This window comes from Salmo salar, chromosome 10, assembly GCF_965601325.2.
Source record: "Salmo salar chromosome 10, fSalSal1, whole genome shotgun sequence".
NCBI lineage: Eukaryota > Metazoa > Chordata > Actinopteri > Salmoniformes > Salmonidae > Salmo > Salmo salar.
In genome coordinates this window covers 5,739,931-5,749,851 of record NC_138300.1, presented here as the reverse complement: position 1 = coordinate 5,749,851, position 9,921 = coordinate 5,739,931, and positions in this window count along the sequence as shown.

The following is a 9,921-nucleotide window of genomic DNA, read 5'->3' as shown; positions in this document are numbered from 1 at the left end:
GATGCTAAATGCCCATTGAATCATATTGCAAACGAAACGCGCTATATTGCAAATGTAACGCGCATTTGCAATATGATTCAACAGCAAAAAATATCACCAAAGTTGACATGATGAAATCAACACAACAAGCGATGAAGAGGAACCACAGTCACTGCATGGCCATCCCGAGATCATCGGGCCAGTCAATTATGCATTCGGAGCAAGTCAAATTCGTTAAAAATGTTTAAAGCAACAGAGTCCCACCCCCTCAGCATGCTGACAAGTAGACTGTCTGCATTGATTCATGGCTTAACATAGGGCTATATATCATTTGGGCAGTATAAATGCCATTTGGACTATGGTTCACTGACTTTTTGGTTTGGAAACCGACTTCCTATGATCGTACATGGCAAACGGACAAACATCCTGATTTGGCACATTCAATACTTTCATACACGTATAATTGACAAAAAAAGAATTGGACATTTCATTTGCACATTTCTAATGGCATTTGGCAAAAAAAAGAAAAAAATATGTCACTTTTGACTTCCTATGAAATCATATTCCAAATGCACAAAACATATTCCTTATGCACAAGCAAATATGTCACTTTTAACTTCCTATGAAATCATATTCCAAATGCACAAAACATATGCCTTATGCACAAGCAAAAACAACCCAAAAAATTACGTCAATAAAATATGTCAAATGTATGTCCATACAGCTCTTATACATGTGTAATTGACAGCGCCGCCGCCCTCTGGGGAAAAGTTTTCAAAAAATATGTCATTTTTCCAAAATTTGACTCTGGGGTCTTGAATTGTGTTACATTTGCAATATGAAAATTCACAGCGGAGAGCTCTAGCCATCTATTGGATATTTGCTGTGATTTGGCACATTCAATACTTTCATAATTGACAAAAAAAAGCATTGGACATGTCATTTTGCAAAAAAAAGGAGAAAAAAAAGTCACTTTTTTCCTATGATATCATATTCAAAATGCACAAAACATATGCATTGTGCACAAGCAAAAGCAACCCAAAAAACGACGTCAATAAAAAACATCATAAGCATGTTCATTCAGCTCTTATACATGTGTAATTGACATAACAATCGAAAAATGTTTGAAAAACGGTCCAGAAACCACTTTTTTAAGGGTAGATAAGTTTAAATTTTTTTTTCTTCATATTATCAAAATCTGACCCTTGGGTGTAGACTTGGGTATCATTTGCTGTATGAAAATCCACGGTGGAGCGCGCTCGCCATCTAAAGGAAATTTGGGGTGTTACAATTGGCAATTGCCATCGAAAATTGCCATATGATTTGCACGGAGATGGACCGCTTTGGGTGATATTTACAATCGTGTGTATGATTCGTGCTATGCCAATATGTTCCCATGTTATTTTGTCCAAATCAGGGGGGTTATCCCTTACATCAATTTTTACATTATTAAAGTGGCTGGAGTTGAGTCAGTAAGTTGGCAGCAGCCACTAAATGTTAGTGATGGCTGTTTAACAGTCTGATGGCCTTGAGATAGAAGCTGTTTTTCAGTGTCTCGGTCCCTGCTTTGATGCACCTGTACTGACTTCGCCTTCTGGATGATAACGGGGTGAACAGGCAGTGGCTCGGGTGGTTGTTGTCCTTGATGATCTTTTTGGCCTTTCTGTGACATCGGGTGGTGTAGGTGTTCTGGAGGGCAGGTAGTTTGCCCCCGGTGATGCGTTGTGCAGACCTCACTACCCTCTGGAGAGCCTTACGCTTATGGGCGGAGCAGTTGCCGCACAAGGTGGTGATACAGTCCGGCAGGATGCTCTTGATTGTGCATCTGTAGAAGTTTGTGAGTGTTTTTGGTAACAAGCCGAATTTCTTCAGCCTCCTGAGGTTGAAGAGGCATTCCTACTCCTTCTTCACCACGATGTCTGTGTGGTTGGACCATTTCAGTTAGTCCGTGATGTGTACACCGAGGAATTTAAAACTTTCTACCCTCTCCACTACTGTCCCATCAATGTGGATAGGGGGGTGCTCCCTCTACTGTTTCCTGAAGTCCACAATCATCTCCTTTGTTTTGTTGACGTTGAGTGTGAGGTTATTTTCCTGACACCACACTCCGAGGGCCCTCACCTCCTCCCTGTAGGCCGTCTCGTCGTTGTTGGTAATCAAGCCTACCACTGTAGTGTTGTCTGCAAACTTGATGATTGAGTTGGAGGCGTGCATGGCCACACAGTCGTGGGAGAACAGGGAGTACAGGGGAGGGCTGAGAACGCACCCTTGTGGGACCCCAGTGTTGAGGATCAGCGGGGTGGAGATGTTGTTACTAGAGGTCGACCGATTAATTGGAATGGCCCATTAATTAGGGCCGATTTCAAGTTTTCATAACAATCGGTATTTTTGGTAACCGATTTGCCGATAAAAAAAAAATATCTATATATATATATATATATATATATATATATATATATATATATATTTTATTTTTAATAATATTTTTTAACCTGTTATGGCTAGGGGGCAATATTTTCACGGCTGGATAAAAAACGTACCCGATTTAATCTGGTTACTACTCCTGCCCAGTAACTAGAATATGCATATAAGTATTGGCTTTGGATAGAAAACACTCCAAAGTTTCTAAAACTGTTTGAATGGTCTCTGTGAGTATAACAGAACTCAAATGGCAGGTCAAAACCTGAGAGATTCCTTTACAGGAAGTGGCCTGTCTGACCATTTCTTGAACTTCTTTGCCATCTCTATCTTTTACAAAGGATCTCTGCTCTAACGTGACACTTCCTACGTCTTCAATGGGCGCTCAGAGCCCGGGAAAAACCTGAATGTCGTCATCCCAGCCCCAGGCTGAAACACATTATCGCCTTTCTCAAGTGGCCGATCAAGGGACTGTGGGCTTAGGCGCGTGCCCTGGCCGCCCCTGTCTTTGTGATTTTTCCTCTGTTTGCCGAAAAGGAGATTCCCGGTCAGAATATTATCGCTTTTTTACGAGATAAATTGCATAAAAATTGATTTTAAACAGCGGTTGACATGCTTCGAAGTACGGTAATGGAATATTTAGAATTATTTTGTCACGAATTGCGCCATGCGCACGACCCTGATTTACCATTTCGGATAGTTTCTGGAACGCACGAACAAAACGCCGCTATTCGGATATAACGATGGATTATTTGGGACCAAACCAACATTTGTTATTGAAGTAGCAATCCTGGGAGTGCATTCTGACGAAGACATCAAAGGTAAGAACATTTTTGTTATAGTAAATCTGATTTTGGTGAAGGCTAAACTTGCCGGGTGTCTAAATAGCTAGCCCGTGATGGCTGGGCTATCTACTGAGAATATTGCAAAATGTGCTTTCACCAAAAAGCTATTTTAAAATCGGACATATCAAGTGCATAGAGGAGTTCTGTATCTATAATTCTTAAAATAATTGTTATGTTTTTGTGAACGTTTATCGTGAGTAATTTAGTAAATTCACCGGATGTTTGCGGGGGGTATGCTAGTTCTGAACGTCACATGCTAAAGTAAAAAGCTGGTTTTTGATATAAATATGAACTTGATTGAACAAAACATGCATGCATTGTATAACATAATGTCCTAGGGTTGTCATCTGATGAAGATCATCAAAGGTTAGTGCTGCATTTAGCTGTGGTTTTGTTTTTTGTGACATTATATGCTAGCTTGAAAAATGGGTGTCTGATTATTTCTGGCTTGGTACTCTGCTGACATAATCTAATGTTTTGCTTTCGCTGTAAAGCCTTTTTGAAATCGGACAGTGTGGTTAGATAAAGGAGAGTCTTGTCTTTAAATAGCTGTAAAATAGTCATATGTTTGAGAAATTGAAGTAATAGGATTTTTAAGGTTTTGAAAATCGCTCCACAGGCTTCAAGTGGCTGTTACGTAGGTGGGACGAATTCGTCCCGCCTAGCCCAGAGAGGTTAATATATTTTGATCACGTGGACTGGGATATGTTCCAGGTAGCCTCCAAGAATAATATTGACGTACACTATCGTTCAAAAGTTGGGGTCACTTAGAAATGTCCTTGTTTTTGAAAGAAACGCTCATTTTGTTTGATTACAAATATGTGGAAGGAGTCGAAAAGAGAACACACAGGCTATATAAAACACACACGGATTACATCTTCATCTTAAGGGCAACCATTACATTTACATTTAAGTCATTTAGCAGACGCTCTTATCCAGAGCGACTTACAAATTGGTGCCTTCACCTTATGATATCCAGTGGAACAACCACTTTACAATAGTGCATCTAAATCTTTTAAGGGGGGGGTTAGAAGGATTACTTTATGCTATCCTAAGTATTCCTTGAAGAGGTGGGGGTTTCAGGTGTCTCCGGAAGGTGGTGATTGACTCCGCTGTCCTGGCGTCGTGAGGGAGCTTGTTCCACCATTGGGGTGCCAGAGCAGCGAACAGTTTTGACTGGGCTGAGCGGGAACTGTGCTTCCTCAGAGGTAGGGAGGCAAGCAGGCCAGAGGTGGATGAACGCAGTGCCCTTGTTTGGGTGTAGGGCCTGATCAGAGCCTGAAGGTATGGAGGTGCCGTTCCCCTCACAGCTCCGTAGGCAAGCACCATGGTCTTGTAGCGGATGCGAGCTTCAACTGGAAGCCAGTGGAGAGAGCGGAGGAGCGGGGTGACGTGAGAGAACTTGGGAAGGTTGAACACCAGACGGGCTGCGGCGTTCTGGATGAGTTGTAGGGGTTTAATGGCACAGGCAGGGAGCCCAGCCAACAGCGAGTTGCAGTAATCCAGACGGGACATGACAAGTGCCTGGATTAGGACCTGCGCCGCTTCCTGTGTGAGGCAGGGTCGTACTCTGCGAATGTTGTAGAGCATGAACCTACACGATCGGGTCACCACCTTGATGTTAGTGGAGGGTCACGCCAAGGTTCTTAGTACTCTGGGAGGAGGACACAATGGAGTTGTCAACCGTGATGGCGAGATCATGGAACGGGCAGTCCTTCCCCGGGAGGAAGAGCAGTTCCGTCTTGCTGAGGTTCAGCTTGAGGTGGTGATCCGTCATCCACACTGATATGTCTGCCAGACATGCAGAGATGGGATTCGCCACCTGGTTATCAGAAGGGGGAAAGGAGAAGATTAATTGTGAGTCATCTGCATAGCAATGATAGGAGAGACCATGTGAGGATATGACAGAGCCAAGTGACTTGGTGTATAGCGAGAATAGGAGAGGGCCTAGAACAGAGCCCTGGGGGACACCAGTGGTGAGAGCACGTGGTGCGGAGACAGATTTTAGCCACGCCACCTGGTAGGAGCGACCTGTCAGGTAGGACGCAATCCAAGCATGGGCCGTGCCGGAGATGCCCAACTCGGAGAGGGTGGAGAGGAGGATCTGATGGTTCACAGTATCAAAGGCAGCAGATAGGTCTAGAAGGATGAGAGCAGAGGAGAGAGAGTTAGCTTTAGCAGTGCGGAGAGCCTCCGTGATGCAGAGAAGAGCAGTCTCAGTTGAATGACCAGTCTTGAAACCTGACTGATTTGGATCAAGAAGGTCATTCTGAGAGAGATAGACGGAGAGCTGGCCAAGGATGGCACGTTCAAGAGTTTTGGAGAGAAAAGAAAGAAGGGATACTGGTCTGTAGTTGTTGACATCGGAGGGATCGAGTGTACGTTCTTTCAGAAGGGGTGCAACTCTCGCTCTCTTGAAGATGGAAGGGACGTAGCCAGCGGTCAAGGATGAGAGGAGGGGATGAGAGGAGGGGATAGGGTCAAGCGGGCAGGTTGTTGGGCGGCCGGCCGTCACAAGACGCGAGATTTCATCTGGAGAGAGAGGGGAGAAAGAGGTCAAAGCACAGGGTAGGGCAGTGTGAGCAGGACCAGCGGTGTCGTTTGACTTAGCAAATGAGGATCGGATGTCGTCGACCTTCTTTTCAAAATGGTTGACGAAGTCATCCGCAGAGAGGGAGGAGGGGGGGAGGGGGAGGAGGATTCAGGAGGGAGGAGAAGGTGGCAAAGAGCTTCCTAGGGTTAGAGGCAGATGCTTGGAATTTCGAGTGGTAGAAAGTGGCTTTAGCAGCAGAGACAGAAGAGGAAAATGTAGAGAGGAGGGAGAGAAAGGATGCCAGGTCCGCAGGGAGGCGAGTTTTCCTCCATTTCCCTCGGCTGCCCGGAGCCCTGTTCTGTGAGCTCGCAATGAGTCGTCGAGCCACGGAGCAGGAGGGGAGGACCGAGCCGACCTGGAGGATAGGGGACATAGAGAGTCAAAGGATGCAGAAAGGGAGGAGAGGAGGGTTGAGGAGGCAGAATCAGGAGATTGGTTGGAGAAGGATGGAGCAGAGGGAAGAGATGATAGGATGGAAGAGGAGAGAGTAGTGGGAGAGAGAGAGTGAAGGTTGGGACGGCGCAATACAATCCGAGTAGGGGCAGAGTGAGATCTGTTGGATGAGAGCGAGAGGGAAAAGGATACACGGTAGTGGTCGGAGACTTGGAGGGGAGTTGCAATGAGATTAGTGGAAGAACAGCATCTAGTAAAGATGAGGTCAAGCGTATTGCCTGCCTTGTGAGTAGGGGGGGAAGGTGAGAGGGTGAGGTCAAAAGAGGAGAGGAGTGGAAAGAAGGAGGCAGAGAGGAATGAGTCAAAGGTAGACGTGGGGAGGTTAAAGTCACCCAGAACTGTGAGAGGTGAGCCATCCTCAGGAAAGGAACTTATCAAGGCATCAAGCTCATTGATGAACTCTCCAAAGGAACCTGGAGGGCGATAAATGATAAGGATGTTAAGCTTGAAAGGGCTGGTAACTGTGACAGCATGGAATTCAAAGGAGGCGATAGACAGATGGGGGAGAAGGAGAGAATGTCCACTTGGGAGAGATGAGGATCCCAGTGCCACCACCCCGCTGACCAGAAGCTCTCGGGGTGTGCGAGAACACGTGGGCAGACGAGGAGAGAGCAGTAGGAGTAGCAGTGTTATCTGTGGTAATCCAGGTTTCCGTCAGCGCCAAGAAGTCGAGGGACTGGAGGGTAGCATAGGCTGAGATGAACTCTGCCTTGTTGGCCGCAGACCGGCAGTTCCAGAGGCTGCCGGAGACCTGGAACTCCACGTGGGTCGTGCGCTCTGGGACCACCAGGTTAGAGTGGCAGCGGCCACGCGGTGTGAAGCATTTGTATGGCCTGTGCAGAGGGGAGAGAACAGGGATAGACAGACACATAGTTGACAGGCTACAGAAGAGGCTACGCTAATGCAAAGGAGATTGGAATGACAAGTGGACTACACGTCTCGAATGTTCAGAAAGTTAGCTTACTTTGCAAAAATCTTTTTGACTAAAATGATTAAAATGATACATTACTGCTGGCTGGTGAAGTAGGCTAGCTAGCAGTGGCTGCGTTGTTGACTTTGTTTGAAAGTGTAGCTGGCTAGGTAACCTCGATAGTTTCAATGCTACACCTTATCATGGTACAAGGCAGCTATGTAGCTAGCTAACATAACACTAATCAAGACGTTCCTTTGTAATGTATTTAGTTTCTACAATGCTGCTCGTCGGTAATAGTTGGCTAGGTTTGGAAATGGCGTCGCGGGGGACGAAAATAGCTGGCCAGCTAACCTCGATAATTACTCTAAACTACACAATTATCAAACTATGACAAACTATGACAAAGACAACTTATTGACTAAAATGACTAAAATGATACAGTACTGCTGGCTGGTAAAGTAGGCTAGCTAGCAGTGGCCGCGTTGTTGACTTTGTTTGAAAGTGTAGCTGGCCAGGTAACCTCGATAGCTTCAGTGCTACACCTTACAAGGCAACAATGTAGCCAGCTAACACTAGCTAACCCGGCAAGCTAATCTCGATAATTACTCTAAACTACACAATTATCTTAGATACAAAGACAGCAAAGACAACTATGTAGCTAGCTAACACTACACTAATCAAATCGTTCCGTTGTAATGTATTAGTTTCTACAGTGCTGCTAGTCGGTAGAAGTTGGCTAGCTCGCTAGCAGTTGTTGACTAAGTAGGAGAACGGTGGCGCGGCGGACGAAGATAGCTGGCTAGCTAACCTCGATAATTACTCTAAACTACACAATTATCAAACTATGACAAACTATGACAAAGACAACTTATTGACTAAAATGACTAAAATGATACAGTACTGCTGGCTGGTAAAGTAGGCTAGCTATCAGTGGCCGCGTTGTTGACTTTGTTTGAAAGTGTAGCTGGCCAGGTAACCTCGATAGCTTCAGTGCTACACCTTACAAGGCAACTATGTAGCTAGCTAACACTAGCAAACCTGGCTAGCTAACCTCGATAATTACTCTAAACTACACAATTATCTTAGATACAAAGACAGCAAAGACAACCATGGCATCCTTGACAGAGAGGGAGTAACGTTCATCCATGTACAGTGCATTCGGAAAGTATTCAGACCCCTTCACTTTTGCCACATGTTGTTACTTTAGCCTTATTCTAAAATGTATTTAAAAAAAACAAATCTACACACAATACCCTATAATTACAAAATGAAAACAGGTTTTTATAGATTTTTGCAAATGTATTAAAAATAAAAATAGAAATACTTTATTTACATAAGTATTCAGACCCTTAGCTATGAGATTCAAAATTGAGCTCAGGTACATCCTGTTTCCAATGATCATCTTTGAGCTGTTTCTACAACTTGATTGGAGTCCACCTGTGGTAAATTCAATTGATTGGACATGATTTGGAAAGGTACACACCTACATGAGGTCTCACAGTTGACAGTGCATGTCAGAGCAAAAACCAAGCCATGAGGTCGAAGGAAATGTCCGTAGAGCTCCGAGACAGGATGGTGTCGAGGCACAGATCTGGGGAAGGGTACCAAAAAATGTCTGCAGCATTGAAGGTCTCCAAGAACACAGTGTCCTCCATCAATCTTAAATCAAAGATGTTTGGAACCACCCAGACTCTTCCTAGAGCTGTCCACCCGGCCAAACTTAGCAATCTGGGGGGAAGGGCCTTGGTCAGGGAGGTGACCAAGAACCAAATGGTCACTCTGACAGAGCTCCAGAGTTCCTCTGTGGAGATGGGAGAGCCTTCCAAAAGGACAACCATCTCTGCAGCACTCCACCGATCAGGCCTTTATGGTAGATTGGATAGACGGATGCCACTCCTCAGTAAAAGGCACATGACAGCCCACATGGAGTTTGCCAAAAGCCACTCAAACCATGAGAAACAAGATTTTCTGGTCTGATGAAACCAAGATTGAACACTTTGGCCTGAATGCCAAGTGTCACATCTGGAGGAAACCAGGCATCGCTCATCACCTGGCCAATACCATCCCTACAGGGAAGCATGGTGGTGGCAGCATCATGCTGTGGGGATGTTTTTCTGCGGCAGGGACTGGGACTCTAGTCAGGATTGAGGCAAAGATGACCTGAGCAAAGTATAGAGAGATCCTTGATGAAAACCTGCTCCAGAGAGCTCAGGACCTCAGACTGGGACAAAGGTTCACCTTCCAACAAGAAAACAACCCTAAGCACACAGCCAAGACAACGCAGGAGTGGCAAGTCTCTGAATGTTCATGAGTGGCCAAGAGCCCGGACTTGAACCCGACCGAACATCTCTGGAGAGACCTGAAAACAGTTGTGCAGCGACGCTCCACATCTAACCTGACAGAGTTTGAGAGGATCTGCAGAGAAGAATGGGAGAAACTCCCCGCGATTCAGGTGTACCAAACTTGTGGCGCCATACCCAAGAAGACTCGAGGCTGTAATCACTGCCAAAGGTGCTTCAACAAAGTACTGAGTAAAGGGTCTGGATGCTTTTGTAAACGTAATATTTGCAAACATAAAAAAAAACGATTTTTGCTTTGTCATTATGTGATATTGTGTGTAGATTGATGAGGGGAAAAAAAACTATTTAATCAATTTTAGAATAAGGCCGTAACTTAACAAAATGTTAAAAAATTCAAGGGGTCTGAATTCTTTCCAAATG